At 43.7% G+C, this 22,437-nt stretch overlaps 1 long non-coding RNA gene across 1 annotated transcript in view; it reads left to right on the top strand.

The window, feature by feature from the left end:
- Positions 1 to 18,312, top strand: part of LOC144365213 (uncharacterized) — a 33,632-nt gene extending 15,320 nt beyond the window's left edge. Inside the window, exons 2-3 of the long non-coding RNA XR_013423516.1 lie at positions 1,228 to 1,357; positions 15,830 to 18,312. This is a non-coding gene — a long non-coding RNA (uncharacterized LOC144365213). The remainder of the gene's footprint in view (positions 1 to 1,227; positions 1,358 to 15,829) is intronic.
- The last annotated feature ends 4,125 nt before the right edge of the window (positions 18,313 to 22,437 follow it).

Raw genomic sequence — 22,437 nt, 5'->3', positions numbered from 1 at the left:
CCTGCGTGGACTGTTCATATTTTACTCTTTTTCTTTGATGTGCAAGTTCTAAGGGGTCTTCTTTCAGTAGTTGAGAAGGCAGCTTGCTGTGGGGTGGGGAGAGGTGCTGATGCGGGCTGAGCGGGGACTGTGCTGTTAAGAGGGGCTCTGCTGACTGGGGGAGTCACCACTGCCTTCTGACTCGGGGACCGTCATTTCCCCGTGCTCCCTTCTCCCTCATCTTGGATGAGTGCCTCCCGGGACTTGTCATGCAGGACAGAAATTACAAAAAGCTCTGAACTGCACCACTGGTTTCTTCCTCCTTTTTCCTCTTATTTTTCATTCTGATGAGAGTAAAACAGAGTCCCCCCTCTGCCAAAAAAAAAAAAAAAAAGCAAAACAAAAAACCCTAATTAAACAAACCCTATGAACAACTCAACTTTTGCACTATTCAAGAAGTCTTCCCCTGGTGAATGGCTTGGAATGACCAATTTGCATTAGAATGAGGCCCGTTTGTCTTTTTTTGTATAACGGTAAAATCACAGTATTTCCTCCACGGAAGCTCAGACAGTGTATGGCTTGTAAAATCACCACAGTTTGTACAACTGGGTCTTTACTTCCATGTGAATTGGTCTCTCAGAAGAGCTCTAGCAAAGGGAAGGAGGACGTGTCCCCAGTGTGTGCGTGTGCCCCCCCACAGAGCTTTATTAGTGGAGCTCCAGAAAGTTCCACGGGGACGGTGGATGATTGGGCCTGCTGCGTGCTTCGGTCGTAGGGGATGACAGCTCAAAGAATGTCATAAAATTAAGTGTGAACCTGTCACGCCGGGAACCTTTTTCTCGACATAGATGGCACATGCTTGGCTGTTGCATGCGTCAGAAGTTGACTTTTTGAAAAGATTGCGGAGAAATATAAATAGCATATTTGTCATTTCAGTTGTTTGGAACTGTAAATTCAGTGGCGTTAGATACATGCACCAATGTCCGGTAACCGTCATCTCTACCACTATCCCAAACTTTTTCATCATCCCCAGCAGAAGCTCTCCGCATGAAGCAGGAATTTCCCTCTTCCTGCCTTCCCCAACTCTGCTAGCTTCCATTTTACTTCCTGACTATGAATTGGCCTGTTCCAGGAAGCTCATATCAGTGGAATGAGACACTCAGCATGTTTTCAAATCTATCATGTTTTACACATGTCAAATTGCATTTCTTTATAACTGAACAATGCCCCGCTGTGTGTGCATACTAGGTGTTGTTCATCGACGTGTCTTCCGGCTCTTTGAGTGACACCGTCTTGAATATGGATGCACAAGAACCTGCTGGAGTCCCTGCTTTCAGTGCTTTTGGATCAGGACCTTGGAGGGCAAGTGCTGTGTCACGTGGGTATTTGTGTTTATATATATATATTTTTTAAAGAGAGAGTGAGAGAGGAGAGAGGAGAGAGAGAGAGAGACTTTTAATATTTATTTTTTAGTTTTCGGCAGACACAACATCTTTGTTGGTATGTGGTGCTGAGGATCGAACCCGGGCCGCATGCATGCCAGGCGAGCGCGCTACCGCTTGAGCCACATCCCCAGCCCCGTGTTTATATTTTTTAACAGCTCAACAAACTCTTTCCCAGGGTGGTGGCACCTTTTTCTAAAGCATGAAAATGTAGGTTCAGAACCTGGTCAAGTTCCATAGTGCCTCTCGTCATTGCCAAGAGAGCAATCATTTTATTTCCTCTGAAGTCCTCTTATTCACCATGCTGACGTTAATGGAAATGTTCTGATTGGGGCAGAGTCTCCTGTTTTCTGGAAAATTCACTTAGATTGCTGCCCAGATAAAAGTGATTTTAATTAGATTATTCTATGGAGAACATCAGACACAGAAGTACAATTGTCTGAGCCTCAGCACGTTCCTGGACACATTCTCTGTGCTCTCAGTCCCCGTTACCTCTTGGGATCCGCTTTTCTCTTTGCCTCACTGACAGACAAAAGTTACTTTTAGTGATTCTTCATTTTCTGCAAAACTGAACTCAAACCCGAGGGCATTGTGCCTTGTCCTGCCCCAGTCCTCAAAAAATGAAATATTTCTCCCACCTGCTTCCTACCTCCAACCCTGCCTGCATCCAGAGCTGAAGGGTGACTTAGCCCGAGAGCACACCTCTCCCCTGCCTCTCGGATCTCAGCCCTCCAGCTGTCTCCTTCCTTAAACCTTTGGTTCAGGCCTCCATTGGCCCCCTCCACCCTTCTCAGTGCCTCAGGATGCAGAGCTCAGGGGCCTCTTTGGAAGGTTCCCAGGCTTTGGTTGCCTAGGCGGTGGGCGGGAGGCCCCAGGCAGGAACTCGGAGGTAGGCAGGGAGAGGGAAGTGGGGAACTGAGCCCTGGGCTCCTGCTGTGAGGGAACCCACTGCCTGTCTTCTCTGACAGGGGCCTGCTGCTGCTCCATGGGGGGCTCCTTCCTCTCCTGCCCCCTGCAGACTGGTTACTGCTGTCTTCACTTGGCCCTTTGACCTTAGGGTGGCAACAGCTCCTGCTGAGACTAGCTCCAGGTGGCCTTGTTGTGGTTTCCCAAATCCCTATTGACAGAGGTCCCTCTGAAGTTGTCCCTCCTGGGAGTCCCCTCAGGAAGTACCCCAGAAGCAGTGGGTTTCCTCCGGACCTTTCCTGACACATCTTTTGCTGTCACGTGGGGTGGAAATCAATGTCTCCTGCCCCCAAGTCCCTGTAGGGGGTTGTGCATCTTTTACGGAGCTTAACACATAACAGATTTTAGCAATTTATGCATATATATATTTTAACTCCCATTTTCAGTTTATCAAATTCCTCCTGGAGGACATTGTGTTTTCCTCTTTTTTTTTTACTTTTTTTTTATTCTTCTCATGAAATATGATTTTTGAATGAATACTATAGATACTATACTAAAATGAATAACTTTGGCTTTAGGTAAAGGATTTTGACAGCTATTATGGATCCAGTGTGACCGCAGTGTAGATTAGAAGGTGTATTCTAAAAGGTCATCCAAGAAAGAAAAACATTGAAATTTATTAAAAGCAAATGAATCTCATATTACTGAAATAGTAGTAATGAACTTAATTAAATTGAGAATTTGCAAATTAATAGCTGCTTCTGCACAAAATCATCAATTTTGAAGAATGTTGAGGTTGTGTTGTTTTAGGCCATAGCAAAATTATAATTAAATCCAGAGCAGAATATTTCTTTCATGTAATGTCTAGGTGCACATAAATTCCAGAAGCGGTTTTAGGCAGCAACATCATGGAGGTATCTGAGTTTAAACTGGGAATTCCAGTTGATTGCAAACACTGTTCCTCTCCACAGTATTATTTCTGGCAGCACACAGCCTGTGGTGTCACCTTCAAACACACAGCTCTTTTTCAGCTTCTGTCCCTGTAGAGACAGCTCCGTGCTAGCCACTCACTGTCACCAAACCCCACCTCCCATTTACCCTTTCATAAATTCATTTTTACCAAGTTTAGTCCCTGCCCCCTTCTCTAAGATAGTTCTGGTTAAAATCACTCAGGAATACGAAGCCCCATCTAGAGATCAGTTTTTGGTACTCTCATTTGATAACTCGGACTGGGTGGAGCAGATTTTCCTTCTCAAAACCTGGTGTCCAGCGTGCTCTTTCACAGCTCCCCTTCCTCTTCCTCTGTAGGATCTATACTGTGGGAGTGCCTACCTTCTCTGCCTGTGAGAGTGCATACTCCCAGAGGCACCAGGCACCTGCTGTACGCTCATGATGGAGACCCTAGCTCTAGAGCTCCGCCCTGGTCTGCTCACAGCTCTGTGAGAATGTCAGGCTGACTGTGTGCACCACCACCCTCTGTTCTTATTTGTTCCTCCACTTGTTTTTGTCTCCGTTGATCCTCTCAATTAATACCCAAGTCACTGGGTCTGGTGACTTATGCCTGTGATACCAGTGGCTCAGGAGGTGACACAGGTTCTCACAAGTTCAAAGCTAGTCTTTGCAATTTAGCAAGGTCCTACGCAACTTAGTGAGACTCTGACTTGGAATAAAACATAAAAAGGGCTGGGGATGTGCTCAGTGGTTAAGCACCCCTGGTTCAATCCTCAGTGATAAAAAAACAAAACAAAACAAAAAAATCATTACCCAAGGCTAATATGCCTCATTCAGGCCTTCCTTTTTCTTTTCTTTCAAAATAACTTTAAAAATGTTTTCCCCCTGTACTGAGGATTAAAGCAGGATCTTGCTCATGCTCGGCAAGTTCTCTTCTAAAGAACTAAACCTTAGCCCCCTTTTATTTTGACAAAGGTTCTCACTAGATTTCCCAGGCTGGCCTCAAACTCGTAATCGTCCTGTCTCTGTCTCCCAAGTATCTGGGATTACAGGTGTGCACCACCATGCCTGGCACACTGTCAAAATATTTTTACTTAGTCACTTGAAATTTATTTTGTGTATTGGTAAATGATGAATATCTTTCTTGTACATCTTATTTCACGCACGCAGTTCAATCTCTTTGTAGGTAACCACTGCTACCTATTTATCTGTGCTTCTGGAAATGTGTGTGTGTGTGTGTGTGTGTTGTGTGTGTTTTGTGTGTGTGTGCTGAGGACTGGACCTTGAACCCAGGTCCTATGCTATATGACCTGTTAAGCACAAGGTCTACCACTGGGCTACACCCCCAGCCCTAGAAATTTTAATGATTATGTAAGAAAAGAAAAATATGTTCTTACAAAAAAGTGCAGTAGGGCACTATCCAGCTGGGCTTTGAAGTCCAGGCTGTGTCTGCACGAGGCCGAGGCCGGCTCTCAAAGCCTGCTCCACACTAATGGTTGAATGGGGCAGAGCTGGTGTCAGAGCTCACCTCTGGGAACTGAGGTCCCTGGTTGCAGACTTGGGCTCCAGGGCTCCAGCAGATTTTGCTGCCCTCATCTTGGACTGCGTGGCCCTATGGGATGTTTCTGCTGGGCCCTTGGCTGGGGTCAGTCTTGCATAACAGCCCCACTGCTCCCCAGCCTTTCCTGACTTCCACCCATGGCCCTCCACACAGGCCCCTCTATAAGGATGTCCTTGCCCCTTTAATCCCCTCTTGGTGTCTGTTTGACCAAGGACCCTGACGAATGAGCTTCCAGTTTCCACTGCAACTCTGCCCTGGCTGCTGGAGTGCTCCAGCTGCCTTCTTGAACCATCTCTTGATCTCTTCTTGATCTCCTTGCTCCTCCCCTCCGTTTATCCTCAGGCTCTGAGAGGCTCTGTGGGATTCCTGCTATTCCTAGACATGGAAGATTCTTCCTACAGGTCTCTGCATGGCCCGCACCTTCTGCTCATCAAATCACTGCTGAAAGGTCACCTACTTGGGGAGACTTCCTTACCCCTTCCTCAGCCCCCAGACACAGATACCTACTGAGCATGTCTCGTTACTTCATAACTGACCCGACTCTGTGACTCCGTATCATATCTTGGTCGGTTTCTGTTGCTGTAGCAGAACACCTGATAAAGGACAACTTATTAAGGAGCAGAAGTTTATTTGGCTTGTGTTTCTGGAGGCTGGAAGTCTAAGATCCAGTAAGGGCCAAGTGCTGTGTTGTAATGTGGAGGAAAAGCAAAGGACAGAACATGAGGACCACCTTGCTTTGTGGCAGCCCTCTCTGAGGGCTGTGGATCTACTCCCGCATCCCTGGAGAGTGAGAAGCCACTCCTGCAAGAGCTCACCCAGACCTCCAGGGCCATGAATCATGGCCTTCATGACTCAGAACCTCCCTGGCCCAAGCACCTCATAGCAATCACCTTACAACAATGTTACATTGGGGGCCAACTTTCAACATGGATTTTGGAAGATAAAAACCATATCCAAACCAATGTGCAGTTATTTGTTTATTTGCTAATGATTAGTGCCCCCATCATAAAGAAGCTCCATGCTTTATATTTTATCTCCATCACTATGAGCCTTGCCTGACAGTTAGTAGATGCTGCATCATTATTGGCATAGCAAATAGATGTGTTTTAGGACTGATGAAAATGGCAGGTTGGATGTATGTGGCATACGCCGAGCAAGGCTTGGTGAACATATGACTTTTCTTTGTACTGGCCAAGGTCCAAGATGGGAACTGTGAGAACACGAGACAGCGTTTCTACATCCTGGATGAAGCAATATTTCACAGGACTACAGGGTATTATTAAATTCATACATTTGATTCTGAGTGGCTTGGGAGTTAAATGTGAAATTTCATCCGTGTCCTCAAATGTTATCATTGGTTTGATCATAAACCTCTTGGTAGTAACAAATGTGGAGGCATATTGAAGAGCAAAAGTGTAACTAATTTCTTATTAGACAAACAGGGCACCCTGGCTGGGGATCAAGGAGAGTGGTTACTGCAAAGACCGAACAGGTGACCAAAGAGGACAAGTTTGTTAATAATAAAATGTTCTTTTAGAACTTTTTACATGTTTCAGGCAGTGAAGATGAAAGGAATTCTGTATTTTTGATGGCTGTGTTGTTCCTGTAGGGCACCATGGGCAAATACATGCTTGTGTGCGCTTCTCCCTTTTCTTTTTTTTAAATGATCGTGATGATTCACGTTTCTTTACAGGCGTCCGTCCACATCTGCGACAACGGGAGTGGAACCAACGAGAGTGGGCGTTCCACTCCCACCAGGAAACCTTTGGGTGAATGATAACTCATCCTTCCTCTTCCTTGTTTTTCTTTTCTTTTCTCTCTTTCTTTCTTTTTTTTTTTTTGAGTCAGCAGAAGAGAAGCCAGAAAAATGATTGAGACTAAACAATGAACCCAACTAATTGCAAATTTCAGTTACACTTTTTCCTGGGATTGCAGAAATTTTTATTTGTTAAAATGTTTCTGACCCATTATTATATTGTTATTTCAGACTTTTGAACATTTCCCTAATATCTAGTAGTTTTCACAAATATTTTACATTTAAATATGTTCATTAAAATTTAGTCTTTCTTGGCTGAAGTTTATAAGCTTATCTCTAAAAAATGTCATCTCTGCCTGTTGCCCCAGGAATCCGCCTGAATTTGAGGATGGAGAACTTGTCTGGACTCATAATAAATAAAGTTAGTTTGGATTAAGTAGAACACATTTTATATTTTTCTAATAAATTAAGTCATCCCCAAAATGAGATAAAGAAAGTAACAGTGAAGTTGACTCCTGGGAAATTGTGTACTTAAATTTATTCCTTCTGCAAATGATGTAAATAAATCTGTTTGTTGCTTCTCTCTTAAAAATGGAATGAAGTTAAATCTAATAATTCAGAAAAGCAGAAAAAATAGGTCCATCAAGTGTGAATGTCATCTTTGAGGGGTGAGACCTGAATATTTTAAGAATTTTTTATTCTTTTTTAAAAGGAGTCCTCTCTTTCTTATGTGTGAGCACTGTGCTATTCTCTTCTCATAGTTTGGAACCAGGAATAACATGCAGATACATGCTTAATCAGAAACTTCCCAATGTAAAAAAATGACATTAAATTATTAAAAATGAACAAGTTAGAATAACCGGGTTAAGAAGAGAACTGAGGAATGATGCAGAAGGCATCACTTTTTGAACTCTTTCTGTGGTCAATTACCTTAGGATGCCTCCAAGTCTAAATGGCTTTGGCTGGGCTGAGTCAATGAAATATTTATGGATCAAAGGGCCCTGGAGATGCTTCCTATGGGAATGTGTATAATAATACAGTATTTATACAGTGCTGTCTTTGATGTGCTCAAAGCGTTTTGCAGACATTATAGACTTCATCTGCACCACCCATGAAGCAGGTTGGGGGTAGGAACGAGTCTTGTTTACAAATGGGTAAAAGGAGTAGAGGGCAGGCCTCCACCGAGTGTCACAGTGGGGCAGTGACTGAGCAGGAACCTCCTGTCTCTTCAAAGGTGCAAGGAAAGAGATTAATTTCATAATATCTGCAGGGATTTTTAACCTCTAAACTTCTGATTTCCCTGGACACCCAATACCTTGTGCCTCATGACCTTCCAGCTCCCTTCCGGTTATCGAATTCCACCACCGAACCCAGGATCGGCCTGTGTGATGGAGGGAGGAATCAGCCGTAGGATGCAGTTCTGGCCTTGCTGCCATCTGGGAGGAAGCTTTAAGCAAACCTGTTAATTTTGTCGAGCTTCGGTTTCTTCCTCCACCAGACGCAGTTAACATCTGCCCCTTGGGGTTGTGTTGATGACCAAGTGAGATAATGTAATATGGTCCTCAGGCAGGATCCAGCACACAGTAGGTCATCGGTGACAGATGCGAGTTAGAGTAACCATTTGAAGGTTCCAGAGAAGCTTCTTTGCTGCCCACCCTCCTTCATCAAGTTGGAAGGGCCTGGCCATCTGGGAGGTTTCTAAGGAATCTGATCCAGGGCAGCAGAGGAGTGGGATTCCGTCCTTTTTTTGTTACAAAGTTGGAAGTCAGTTACTATTTTAGGCAGAGTCATTACAGGGATGGCTTAAGTGAGTACTTAACTTTTGAATCAAGCGGGTACCAAGAAAGACTGGCGGGGTTTGGGGCTCACAGGGCAGGGCTGGTGGACAGTTTGTGTGCAGGCAGTGGCTAGAAGCAGCAGCCACTGTAGCTTTTCAAAGTCCCCTGGGTAACATGGAGCTGGAGATTGACAGGGTGAGAGGTGCGAGGACTCCTGTGACGACAGGGAAGGACGCACCGTTTACAAGGTGATGAAAACCACAGCCCATCATGCTGGACAGAGCCGTGGGGGCCTGCTGTCCAGTGCCCTCCCAGAATGCACTCCTGGGTGACAGGTGTAGCTTCCTCCTCTGATAACACATAGTTACCCCGGAGAACGTCAGTGGCACCTAATTAATAGAGCAGTTAATATCTGTGGTGTCAAAATCTGAAGGCAGTCACTATACTAACTTGAGATATCAATTTGGTATTAGTAATTTTAACTGTTATCATTGACTTAGTACTATATTTAGTGACATAATGTTAAGTAAAAGTTATTCTTTGACTTCGTTTCTCATTTTTTTGTACATTCTCTTGTGCAACATGTATGTTTTTATGTGAGAAACTCATAACCTTTGTTTTCCTGTACATATTATTATTATCAACAACATTTGATAAGCACATATCATATCATTTGTCAGTGAGCACCAGGAATAAATAGACACTTTGCTAACAGATGAGGTGGAAAAAAAAAAGATTTCTAAAGAGAAAAACAAAAAGTTCTCACAGAATTTTTGCATTATAGTACCTCCATCGTAAGTAGGTACTAGATCTTTGTTATGAGCAAATTCTAAGGGGGCAGGTCCAGGGCAAAGGGTCGAGGTGAGGGCCTGCTGAAAAAGTGGACTCTCAAAAGTGCAAAGAAATCCTCCTTTGTCCCCTTAGCTGAATTCCAGTGTGTAAACACTGCCCCAGCCTCCGGGGTCTATTTCAGGTAACCAGGTACGGCCACTGGGTGTGGAGAATGGAAGAGCAACCCTCCGTCAGCCTGCAGTGGGCCATGAGGTCTGCGCCTGCCCTCCCCTGGGCAGACTTCTACATGGACAATAGCAAGATTGGACCACACGAGGGAGGACACAGGAAACAGTAAAACCTGGCAAGAAGCCACAAAAAACCCCTCAGCATTCTGGATTTGTTTGATAGAGGAGCAAATAGAGCTGTTCTCCTCAGCACAAATACAGCATGGTCATTTATAAACTTGGTGATGCCCTGAATAAAAAGCAAGGCTAGTGCAGTGCTGAGATTGAGAGCAGCAACTCCCACGCGGTCTCTGGCCCCGTCCATCACCGGTGAGCTGGTAACTGCTGGTTCCTGGCCTCTTGGGGCCACGGCTTCCTTCTCTGAGATTTGGGTGCTCATTGTGTCCACCTCAGACAGCTGTTGAGAATTTGCAGGAGCATTTGGAAAGCATCTGACACATGTTTCATGGCTGGTTTTGTCCTCCCCAAATTTATATTTTGAAGTTCAGAAATGCAGCATCTCAGAATGTAAGCATATTTGGAAATGGGAGGGATTAAGTTAATTGAGGCTCTTGGGGTACACACAAATCCAAAGGGACCCGTGTGATTAGAAGAAATGGACTAGGGATGTGCCTGTGTCCAGGGAGTCTGCCATGCAGCTAGGTGGCCCTCTGCAAGCCAAGGACAGAGGCCTTGGAGGACTTCAACCCTGCTGGCACCCGATTTTGGACTCCAGCCTCCAGAACTATGAGAAATCAGCTACTCAGCGTATGGCATCGTGTTAAAGGCAGCCCTAGCAAATAACACACATTGCAAGATCAAGACCTTGATGACATTGTATTATTACAAGTAAACAATGTTTCTGTTGTCTTCCAGAATCAAAAGGAGTGAAAAATTGCAAGAGAGGAAAATACAAATAATAAGGTGGTTTGCAATATATGTAAAGTTAAAATGTAGATGTTTTCACCTTCTGTGAATAATCCAACTATTGTGTATCAGACTGAAAAAAATAAGATGTGCCCTAGAAACAAAAATGCCTTCTTAGAGGAAAGGGTGGAGGGTGTTGTTGGTATGGTGGTGTGCTGTGTGTGTGTGTGTGTGTTGAAGCGTGCAACCAGGTGTGCTTGAGCATGTGCAGCCGGGTGGGGGGACTGGCGAGGGTTCACAGGCTCAGTCAATCCCCTGCTTTTAAAGTATCCTCAAAGGCCCCACGGTTAAAATAGCATCACAGACCTGGTCTTGCTTTGCAGTGTGTTTCTGTTACACTGATTTTCTGGACTTCTTTTTCCTCATTTCAGGATTAAAGAAACTATAGCAGATTGAAAACACTCTGACCTCTTTAGGGATGAGTTCCCAGGTTAAAAGCCATTTCTTCAAGGATGAGATAAATGCATCTGCAACTCCCAGGAGAAAGAAGGAATAAAAAAAAAAAGGTCTCTCTTGCCTCCAGGCACTCCTGTGATGCCCCAGGCACATGCTGACTGGGCTGGAAGGAGGGACAGTCTCTCTTTTTTGCTCACCACTTCCTGCAGGACAAGCTCAGGAGGCCTAGGAGTATGCACTGTGAGTCGAGGCTACAGAGGAACCCAAACAAGGGCTCCCCAGCATCCCCGCAGAGCACCGTGGGATCTGCCCTTTGCACGCTCTTCATTAGAGCCATTAAAATGTGTCCTGCACTCTGACAAATGACCTGAACTTAGGAGGAAAGGATTGTGATTCAACTCTGTTACCTTTTAGAAATCCTTCAAAACAGAAACAGACCCGTGCAGATCAAGACAGCCAGCTGCACAGGCTCAGGTAGGTACTCCGAAGAGTTGATGAGAAACACTTCATGACAGTATAAATAATGAAGAATAATGAAAGCACTCTGCTTTAGAGAAGTAAGGTATATGTTTTAATTGAGGCCAAGGTTTCTCAACAGTTAAGGTGCTGACGAATCGTTGGTGGTTCTCGTTAAAATGCTGATTCTGGGGGCTGGGGTTGGTGCTCAGTGATAGCGCTTGCCTAGCATGTGTGAGGTACTGAGTTCAATTCTCAGCACTGCATATAATAAATAATATAAAGGTCCATCAACAACTAATAAAAATATTTTTAAAAAATGCTGATTCTGATTCATAGGCCTGGGTTCTGGGTGGGGCTGAGACTTTGCATTTCCAACAAGCTCCCTGGTACAGCTGCTGCTTTCCAAGGACCCCACTCTGAGTGCCTGAAAACCATCTTTATTCATCTTTGTGTGTCCAGCATTATAGTCTAGCAACCACTGCAGATTAGCTGACCTGATGGCAGATGTGTGCACGATGGGTGGGTGGGTGGGTGGATGAACTGGGTGTACATGTGATTGCAAAATGTAAAAGGGATAGAAGTGCATTTCAGTCTCACTCTGTTCCCGGGGAAACCTCAGCAGTTACCAACTCCTCATGGGTGGAACAAGAACCAACAGTTGGGGGCAAGGGGGAATTTTCTTTTTATTCAGAATAAGAAAACTCATTTCTAAGAATAAGAGCTTTCAAATTATGAATCATGAATGGCCTGAGGTTGTGAGTTTTCTACCTGAGAACTGCCCCCAAAGAGGAGGACTACTACCACTTTGAGGCTTATTATAATGCAGACTGAGCCAGGGCTGGATGGGCTAGAGAACATTTAAGATTTCATCAATCCCAACATCCTGGGGAGAGGATGGTGCGGGCAGGAAGTTAGCAAGGTAAAGGTGAAAACTAGCTAACAGTTTACAGTGCTTCATGCGGTCGTCTAAATTCTGCAAAGTTACCTCTCTACTTCTGGGTTTGCTTCCCTGAAAAAAAAGTGTGTTTTATTTGCGGTGTTGCCATTAGAATTAAGTGTGACTGTTTTTCTATGCAAGTAAACCACACATGCCACATGGCCAACACTCCTTTCTTCAGTGTAGAGCCTTGCCAGTCACAGTGGCTGGTGACAAGTGATCTCCCTTCCCTGAATTGAAGCGTGTTCTGGTTTCCACGGTGTGGGTATTTTCCTTGTATCCGAATTCGAGCCAGCCATGGTAACAGTCTGTCTGCAACAATTCTGGGAGTTTAATTGCTGGCTCTTGTAGGCCTCTGATGCGAGTCAGCTCCAGTGCAGGACTGTCTCCACCGCCACCTCCTCGTGACCTTTTGTGATCCGCAAAAAAGGGCATCACTTCATCCACTCGTACCCCTCGCCACGAACCCACAGGCGCAGCTTTTTAATAACCTCTGTCTTGTCAAGCAAGGAAATGCCAGGACAGAGGAGGCTTGCCGGGGAGAGGCTCCTGGAGGCTGACTGAATACAATGGGGCGGATGAGACAGATGTCCTTACCGAGCTCGGTGGCTGCACAGATTTGGGGGTGAAGGACATTGAAAGATAATGAGAGCCAAAAGGAAAATTGGGATCGAAACCAGCCAAATAGTGGGCAGGTGTATTAACACAGATGGCTTTTTTGAATGTGTGCTCCTAAAATTTTCAATGTTTAAAACTCCCTTATGTGTTTCTCAGATTCAATTGCTATATTCATGAGCATAATTACTCAATAGTTCTTTGTTAAATGAATTTTGAATTTTAAAACCTTATTCTTCCAAATTAGCCATTAAATATATGAGCATTTCTATTTGAATTTAATTCCATTACCTGACAAGTGTTAGTTCTTCATAATAATGACAAAAGTGTGATTAGATCATTAAGTTCAACGCATCAGAACAATTTTCAAATGATACGCGCTTCATGCATTTGTATTAAGATGTGGTCTAATCCAAGACCAGAAATCATCGAATACATTTCCATCTTTGCTAAGTGAATGACATTCTCTGGCCAGGTTGATGTCAAACCATTTGAGTAGTTTCACTCTTCCATCTATAAAATGAGGTGGTAATGGTTAATGAGAGTGTTGGACAAGTTAATTATTTAATACAGAAAAAAGTCTCTTATAATGAAAAACACCACTCACCTGGCCTCAACAACCTAGTGTCAGTTTTCTCAGACTTTAATTAGTCATCCTGGCTTTACACAAAATAAGCTTGTACAATTATCAAGTCGCTCAGATTGACTTAATCAGAAGTTAAGAGAAATTGTTTTGTCCAATCTCAAATCATGCCCAAATGGATAGCTGTGAATTATACTTAAGCTTTCTTCATTGAGGCTATTTATGAATCATAACTTTTTTGAAGGTAATTGCTGAACTTAAATAGCTGAAAGAAATTACACCATGGTAGTTTTGATGTCTTGGATACTCATTATGGCCTTTAAAAAAACACACACAAGTCCAGTTGTTTCTTGAAATTGTATGGCTGGCAAAAGAGGTGACATTCACACATGGAGATGGTTCCGCTAAACCCATTCTCTCCAGATGGGGCTCTACTTTGTGGTTTTAACCTGCCCCTAGGATGTGATGGAAGTTGAGCTGGTATTTTGTTGTAATATCCATCTAGCTTCTTCTAACTTGAGGTCTCTAAGCAAAACAAAAGGATTCGTTGAGAAGAACTGAATTCTCTGGGATGAACTACACAGAGCTTCATATGGTGTTTAAAGCAAAATCATGTGCAAATGCTTGGAAAAAAAATGACACATAATTTAGGGCAAAATTGACGCACGAATTGTGGGCTGACTAAACCGTTCTCTTCCCTTGGGTGCTGATGCAGGGCTCAGTGGGCCTGGCTGGGAGTGTGAGCCTGGGTGGCCTCTCTTCTTTTGTCCTGGCTCTGGGTCTTGGGTGAGTTTCCTCTGTGGTGCCTGGCTGCCGAGGACCCCATCTTGGCATTTGAACCAATCTGTTCCTCTAGACCATGCGGTTTTGTTTTCTTTCTCATGGGAGTTTTCAAGAGCAACAGTCGTGGTATCAGCCCCCTTGGTGATGATCTAAAAACAGGTCCATCGCATTTCTGAAATACCTGCCACCGTGAGTGGGTGCCTGACACTCCTCTGCTTCAATCTGAGCGGGCCTGAGTGGTGCTCTGTGGCAATGAGGCCCATGACCTCCGGAGGCCAAGCCAGCAATGGCTAGATGGCTTTAGCCAGTTTGCTGTGGGACACATGCAGGAAGTCCAGTACTCCTGAACCCTGCATGGCTTGAAGGAGTTGCCGGGCCCCTGGCTGTGTGAGTCCTCCCTCCTGCCACACAGCAAAGGGCTTGGAGGTGGCCCAAGCCTCAGGCTCTCCTAGCTGTCCTTGGGGGAATGACCTGAAGCAAGCACTGCCTGAGGGAGCCCTGTCAGCCCCCAGATTGGACAGCAAGATAAAGGAGTGTTGTTGATTTAAGGGACTGCGTTGGAGTGTTTTGTTTACTGCTCTGAAGGAGCACAGCCTGTTGCTTCAGGATGATGATGGATCCCATATGCTGCAGTTCATCCTCTGACCTCCGTCAGGAAGGATCACTGAGAAGCCCGTGTTCCGATGACGGGGCTGTTTACAGACACGCGGTGTCTGTCCATAACCATCCACGTGAGCCCGGTGCTCGGGTCTGCTGTGCTGTATTTGAGGAACCAGTTGTATGTCACTCCAAATGAGTGTGACAAAATTCTTCGGTGACTTCAACTTGATCAAGTAGTTTCTTGGTTTTCAATGACCAAGGGGATTTGGGAAGGTCAAGGATTTGCAGACCTCATCAGGAGGAAATTTCTGGATTTGGATGCTGACGCTTGAGCACTGGTGTCCAAGGAGACCTATGTCTCAAGGTTACTGCAGCTTCGAGGAGTGAACAGGCCTAGCCCCCACTACACTGTGCTTCTCTCTTTTCTGACTTCAGATGGGTTTCCTCTTTGTGTGAAAGAAAACACAATTTTCTTCTTTGTTTTTAATTATGAAAGTCCAGGATGAAGAGCAGAAATTCTTTGCCACAAATATAGAACACAGCCAACTTGATTTCTATCACTGTTACTAACGTTCCTGTTCCCTGTGACACACACTGTGGATGAGTGGAGAGAGGCGAGTCTATTTACCCTGGGATGCAAAGCTTTCCCAGAGTGATTTCATGAAGCCTCAGAGGCCGTGGCCCAAGGCCCGAATCTGTTGCCTATCTCCTTGCCAGGGCTCCTGAAGGATCTTGGCCTACCATGTCAGGTCTCCGAGGGCCTTGTTGTCTGGCTGTTTCCTATCTCTAAGAATTGGTCATTCCTGTTGGTTTACAACTGCTGTGTCAATACAAAACGCTCAGCAAACCTTATCTGGAGAGTTCTGTAAGTGTGATTGATGGTTGGGTAAATGGCATTGGGGTTCCATTGTGTGTGAGTCCCACACTTTCATCTCATATCTTAATTGATTGCAGCCAAAGGTACCACTCATCACACGTGAGGATGAACTCCTGTCTCCCCTCCCTGGCCCCAGTCCTGGGGTGCAGGCACTCCTGAAGACCTGTGCTACTTGCAGCCAGGATGTTTTACGCTCAGATGCTGAACTGTGATGTTGGGTATGTAATGAAGGGAATATTTAAAAAATCATTTAACGAGCTCTTCTCTTATTATTGCCACAGTGAATACGATGCCTGAGCTCGCCTGACCCAAAACATCCTGCTAAGATGGCTGCTGGAGAAGCTACCGAAGGGGCACAGTTCCTGAGGTCTGAAGTTGAATTGTTTAGAGGCACCATGACATTGTGAGCCTTGGGGCCAGGGTCTTAAGGATGGATTTCCAAATCCGTTTATTTCCACATTGGCCATATTAGCAACTGGGCTTGGAGGCATGGGCGGAGTGCCCTGCTGGTTAGACAGGCTACACAGTTTCTCTGCACATGAGAAGGAGGGCATGATATAAATTTATTTTTAAGATTTATAAGGCTTTCCGATAGTGATGAACTCATGAACTCAAGGTTACGGATCATATATTGAGTATAAAGTAATTGGAACCATTTCACAACATAGCAACCATGATATGCGTTTTGAGGGCTTTCCCAGAATAAAGAGGGCACTTCAGGTTCTGTCTCTTCCTTCTGTTGGCACAACTTCTACCTATCCTGGAACCCGTAGGCCCGTTGCCAAGAAACTTCAGGTCAGAAAAAGGAAGGCAGCATCAATTTTGTATCTAGCTATTGCAAACCACCAGGACCACAGGTAGAAACAGAATTCACTCAGAACCGGTGGTGAGGCTTTAGTCCCCTGAAAAGGACAGGTGTCGGATGAAGGAATGAAGGGAACCCCCAGGCGTGGTGGTACCTGAGACCCTCTGCAGAGGGAAGGGCTCCCTGGCTCAGGGCCCAGAAGATGAGGCAAGGAAACGGTACCTAGTGAGACTCTGAGGAGGAGGCCCACCGGGGACAGCTGCCATGGCAGACAGCAGGAGGCTGACCATCTTGACCTCACCAAGCCCTGAGGTTCTGGAAAAGAAAGAGGATTAAGACACCTGCAGCCTCGCTTTCTGGGAACCACTTACCGTGAGGAGCTGTTGTTTCCTGTTAGGTATCCAAAGGACCCGGGTGAGACCCCGTACCTGTTTTACCTGTGACAAAGCCAGATGCCCACCCTCCTAGTTCTCATTCTAGGCCATCGTTAGCCTACCTGCTTGTCCCCACCAACCAACGGGAACAAAACGCTTGTTAACCAGAACTTGGTGAATTCCTCTGCCCCCGCACCTGCACTGGGGCCTGCACTAGCCTGAGCCAGGGTTCTGCTGGTGTTTCTTGGTCAGATGATTCTTGGATGCAGCGTGGTTAGCTATAAAGATACAGACGTTAAACATTTTAATTGATTTCGCAGTTTTTCCTTCCAAAAAATTAGCCCATTTTTATCCTCCCACCAGCAGCACGTGGCAGTGCTTGTTTTCTCGCATTCTTGCCAACACCAGGGATTATTAATCTTTTAACTGCTGCCAATTGTGGTAGTTGAAAAATGATATCTTATTGTTATTTGAATTTAATTATTTGTAAGTTTGATCAGTTTTTCAAATGATGAATGGCCACTTCCGCTGTGTCCCCTGTGAAGTGACTCCTTGTACCTCTTAAAAAACTGGGTCCAGCACCTCCCTCTGTTGACTTGTAAGAAAGTTCCTAAGTACCAAGGAAAGGTGCCTGTTTTCATGTGTTTTGAACCTCTTTTCCCTTCACTTTTTAAAATTTTGCTTCTATTTGTCCCAGTATGAACCTTCCATTTTGCATATTATATATACCACATACCTATATAATAATTATGCATTTTTTTTACTTTGTGGTCTTTGTTTTGGGCTTAGAAAAGATTTTTTAGGCTTAACTTACACAAATATTCAGAGTCCCCCTCTGCTGAGAGCCATAGCCACGTAGGAATGACGCATGGCGATTTCCTTGTCAGCCTACCCAACCTTGCTTAGAGGGAGGGCTCTCCATTGTGGAAATGGGCTTGCCTTGGACCCTGGTCATTTGCAGTGACATTGCATGAAAGGTGACCTTGCTCAGGGATTAGGGCAGATCGGGTTTAGGATGGATCCTGCTGGGAATAGGGCATATCCTGCTGCCTCAGGCACCCACTCCTTGAGTTCTTGGGATTCAGAGAGTATTTGGTACGCAGAGCCCGGTGGAGGGAGTGGATTTTCCCCAGAACGTGCGTGTAGAGTGCCGGTGAGAGTTTGGGAATAAAGAGTTGCTGTTGGAATCTATAAGGCTTGTGTGGTGGCTCAGTTATTTTGTGCCCAGCCAGACTGCGGCACCCCTCCCTTCCATTTTCTTAATATTTTACTCTTAAATTTTGTTCCATCTGGATTTCGTTTTCCCCAGTGGCCACTCAACGAACCCCAGGGGAGGTAACAGGCACCTTTTTTTCTTTGCAAGCATTTGAGGCTGCTCTTGGCCCCACGCTGGGTCTTTACCTGTGGGTGAAGTTCCTTCTAATCTGGGCTCCAATTCCTCCCATCCCTGTTTCTCTGCATCATCACCGCCACCATCATCATACCAACGAAGTTATTTCCAATTTTGCTGTTCTCTTTGTTCCTTGTAATGTTTCTTCATTATTTGGAAATATATCCTTTCAAATAAACTTTGAATTTGAAACAACTTTATTAAATTCTGAAAGATTCATTTTCGATGTTTTATTAGAATTATGCTCAACCCAAATATTAATTAGTGGAGAATTTATATTTTTACAATTAAGTCCTCACATTCGCAAACAAGTAATAACCCTGTAAGCCATTCAATTTAATTGTATCACATGCTTCATGCAGTTCGTTTAATTTTCTGATAGCTTCGACTGGTTATTTATAGAAAATATTCAGACCTGGGAGCAGAATTGAAAAGGACTTGCAGATTTTGCTTCTGTCAGTTTGCAATATTCTCTTTGTGGAAGGCAGATTCCAGATGAGTTGAAATGCTGAGTCCTTCACATGGGGTCACAACACAAGTGAACATAGATTCTCAGTTGCCTAGGGGCAGTCTCTAAGGACCTGCTGAGTACCAAATCAAGCAGAGCCCTGGGCACTGATCCAAGTCAGGCTGTTGTCTACACTGAGCAAGAGGAGAACCCCTGCTCTCCATGCCACCTGGAGAGGAGAAGCCCGGGCTTCGGGTCCTCTAGTCACCTGCTGATCCAAGGTGGCCATCCGTTCCTAATATAGAAATGAAAGTGGAGGGAAGTCAGGAAGGGGAGCAAGGTGGGCATTTCCCCAGTGACGCAAGACGTAGCCGCCCTTGAAATGTGGATTTGGAATTCTGTGTTGTGAATCACGGGAACATCAGACACATGTATATGAAAATGTAAGAGTGAATTTCCATTCCAAATTCAATTATATGTTGGATTACCCACTGTCTTTAAATATTTCCACAACTTCACTCCACTTCCAGTTCCTTCATTCCCAATTCCCTACCTATAATTCTGTTTCATACATAAACAGATTAAAATATGTGCTCTTTCTTAGAAAAAAAAATGTTGGCTTAAAAAAGGGTGAGTGGATAATTTTTCTTGTCAAGCTGCTCCTAGATTTTTATTGGCTCACTCTTGTGCATGGGTGCCAACCTTTTACCAGTATATCCACATTGCAAAATCCAGTACCATTGAAAAAGGAAATTAATGTGAAAATTCCTTATAAATTAGACGTATTTCGCTCTGCCTTCTTTTAGTGTGTGAGGACCCAGCCGTCATCTGCAACGTGAGATTGTGATTCCAAAGCCAAGTGAGGGAGGGAAAGAAGCTCCCACAAAATAACATAGATCACTCGAAGGGGTTCCCATACTTTCCTGAACTGCAGTCCTTATTTCATGCCAACAGTTTTCTTTGCCAAAATAGACTCTGATTATGGCAGTACATTTGGATAACTTATGTTACATTTTTTTTGGAGGAGATGAAAGTCACAAAAATACAGTTTACAAAATTAAGAATGACTTGGAAGCCACAATATTAAAGAAAAAAAAAAATCAGAAAGCACACAAGCGCCATTTTTCACATCACTTGGAGCTATTTCCTGTCATTTCTTCCTGAAAAGTTATTTTCTACATATTTTATCACTGATACAGTATGTAGTTCATCAGTCTGTATATAAAGAAATATAATCTTTATCAAAAATAAAGATATTTTAAAAATAAGAAAGAAGAAAATAATTATTTTTATCTTTTGTGTATAATATCAGATCATCTAGGCAACCAGTCTGATAGTAATATCTGTCTTTTACTACATCATGCTATTTCTTCTCTTTCAAAAAAGTTACAAATAATACTGCTTCTCCTTAGCACAACTTCAATTCAATTTTATTTTTTATACTTGGGATTGAATCCAGGGTCAGTCTACCTCTGAGCCACATCCTCAGTTCTTCTTCTTCTTTTTTTTTGTTTTGAGTAAGAAAAATGTGTGAACGCTCACAGATACATGTATTACTTTCCTACAGCTTCTGCTAATAGACACCACAGACGCGTGGCTTTGAGGCCATAGAGATCTACTCGTACAGTTCAGGAGGTCAGAATCTGACACCTCTGTCGCTTGGACTGAAATCCTGGTGTTGCTGGGATTGACACCTAACCCAAGGAGCACTACTTCCCTATGTCATCTAATAGCAAATCCCTGATCACCTTTTCCTAATTTGTCCTTGGAATGTCCTTTTAGAACCAAGCTTCCCACATCTCACTGGTGTGAATCCCCCCTTTTCCTCTGAGACTTTAGAAGAGAATTTGTTCTTGTTCCCTTCCAGTTTCCACTGGTTGCTGGTGTTTTTTGAGTTTTGTCTGCACTTTTCCAGTTTTCACGGTGAGCATCTTCCAGGACCGCTCCTCCCCACCTTGCCATTGCTTCACCTCTGCCGTCTTTCATAGAGATACATGTGATCGCATTTAGATTTCATCCAAATAGTCCAGGAAGATCTCCCCTTGGAGGCCTTTCATGTAATCACATCTTCAAATACCCCTTTACAGGTCCCCAAAGTGGCCCTGGGACGTGGTCTATTGTGGGAAGCCAACCATTTCTCAACATTCAATGCTATTATCAGGATTTAATTTCTGAGCCATTGTTTTTGCTGCATGTATTAAGTTATTTGCAGCGTGACATTTACCCTTGAATATTTCATGCTGTACTGCAGAGAGACAACACGTATTTACATAGTTAAGATTCTGTAATGACATCTAACAGAATTAAGACTTATTCCTCTGGGGGCATCTAATAGCAAATCCTTAATTGCCTTTTCGTAATTTGCCCTTGAAATGTCTTTTATAGTTTTATAATCCAGGTTTCCACATCTCACTTGGTATGACTCCCTGTATTCCTTTTCCTCTTAACCTTGGTATGATAAAGAAAGCTGGAATTTTTTTCTGTAGAACATCTCTTCTTCTGGTTTTTGGTGACTGATTCTTCATGGTGGTGTTTAACTTGCTTCTCTATCCACTGAATTTTCTCTGACCTAGAATGTAGATATAAAAGTTGGATTTCATTCAGACAGAGTGTTTTTGCAAAGAGGTTTTCATAGATGCCAGGAACTCCATACCACAGCACAGGAGGTATACAATGATGATGATTTTTCCCAGTGTTAATACCCGAAGAGTGATCACTACATCAGATGGCTTGGATTTAACTGTATTTATATTTCTATCTACTCTTCCCTTTGTGAGTCTCATGAATATAGTCGTCTTTGTTGCCATCCATTTAGAAGACAATCATCCATTGGATTTTAAAAAATGCTCTTACGATGACAGCGATAATTTACAATAGTTGTGAGCACGGAGAAGGGACAGGAAGAAGCCACTGTGAATTGCCTTTTCAGTAACCTCTCTGTGTGTCCCTCTATCCCATAAGGTGTGTGGCTAAATTAGGAAAAAAATTTTGGCCACTAGCTAACTATGGATTTGAATTTTTTAGATCAACTCTTAAAAATGGTTGAAATCTGGCTCAAAATTGATAGTTGATATTTGTTAAGAGGACATTGTTCTTGATGATACATACAGGGATTCATCAATGTTAAAAACCACTCAGCCTTTTTCTGGACTCAAAAATCCTTTGGGGGTTGTCCTTCCCTCATTTTTAGGAAATCACTGTTTTGAAGGGAAAAATGGTCCCATTAATGCAGAGACATAAAAACCATGGGGACAGATGCTAATTATTCATGGGGGTGTGTGGGGACAGTAACAAAGAAATGATACAGAGAAAAAGGATGTTTTCGATGGAGAATAAAATCAGAGAAATTGTTTGATGCACTTTTAATGGAAAACAGGTGAAAAGGACTTTTGATCAGAATAAACTATGTACAAAGGCAGAAAGTTTTTTTTAATTTGTTCTTTATTATGTTTTTGTTATAGAAAATTCTAAAAGGAAGACAGAAGAGTATACTAGACCCCAGCATGTCTACTTTTCATGTTCAATAATTGTCAACTCACAGCAAAGTGAGCACTGCAGTTCCCATTGATGTACTTGGATGTTTAGAGTCTCCTCTTGTTCTTAAGCACCTTGAAAAAACAATGAGGAAGAAAGCAAAGAAAAAAATCTGATTTCATACATAGTTGTCCTCATATTAATGAGGGATTGTTTCCAGTAGGGAATAATGTCAACACAGAAAGTCTGTAAATGCTCATAAAAGACATTTTTTCCCCTGAATATTTGCAGCTTGCAGTTGGTTGAATCCATAGATGTGGGAACTGTGGATATAGAGGGCCAACTGTATGTTTCTATCCACCTCTAACACTCCTTATATTATTCAGAAGCCAATTTTG

This window comes from Ictidomys tridecemlineatus, chromosome 6 (assembly GCF_052094955.1).
Source record: "Ictidomys tridecemlineatus isolate mIctTri1 chromosome 6, mIctTri1.hap1, whole genome shotgun sequence".
NCBI classification, from domain to species: Eukaryota; Metazoa; Chordata; class Mammalia; order Rodentia; family Sciuridae; genus Ictidomys; species Ictidomys tridecemlineatus.
The sequence above is the reverse complement of the archived record's forward strand: the minus strand, read 5'-3'. Positions and strand labels throughout refer to the sequence as shown.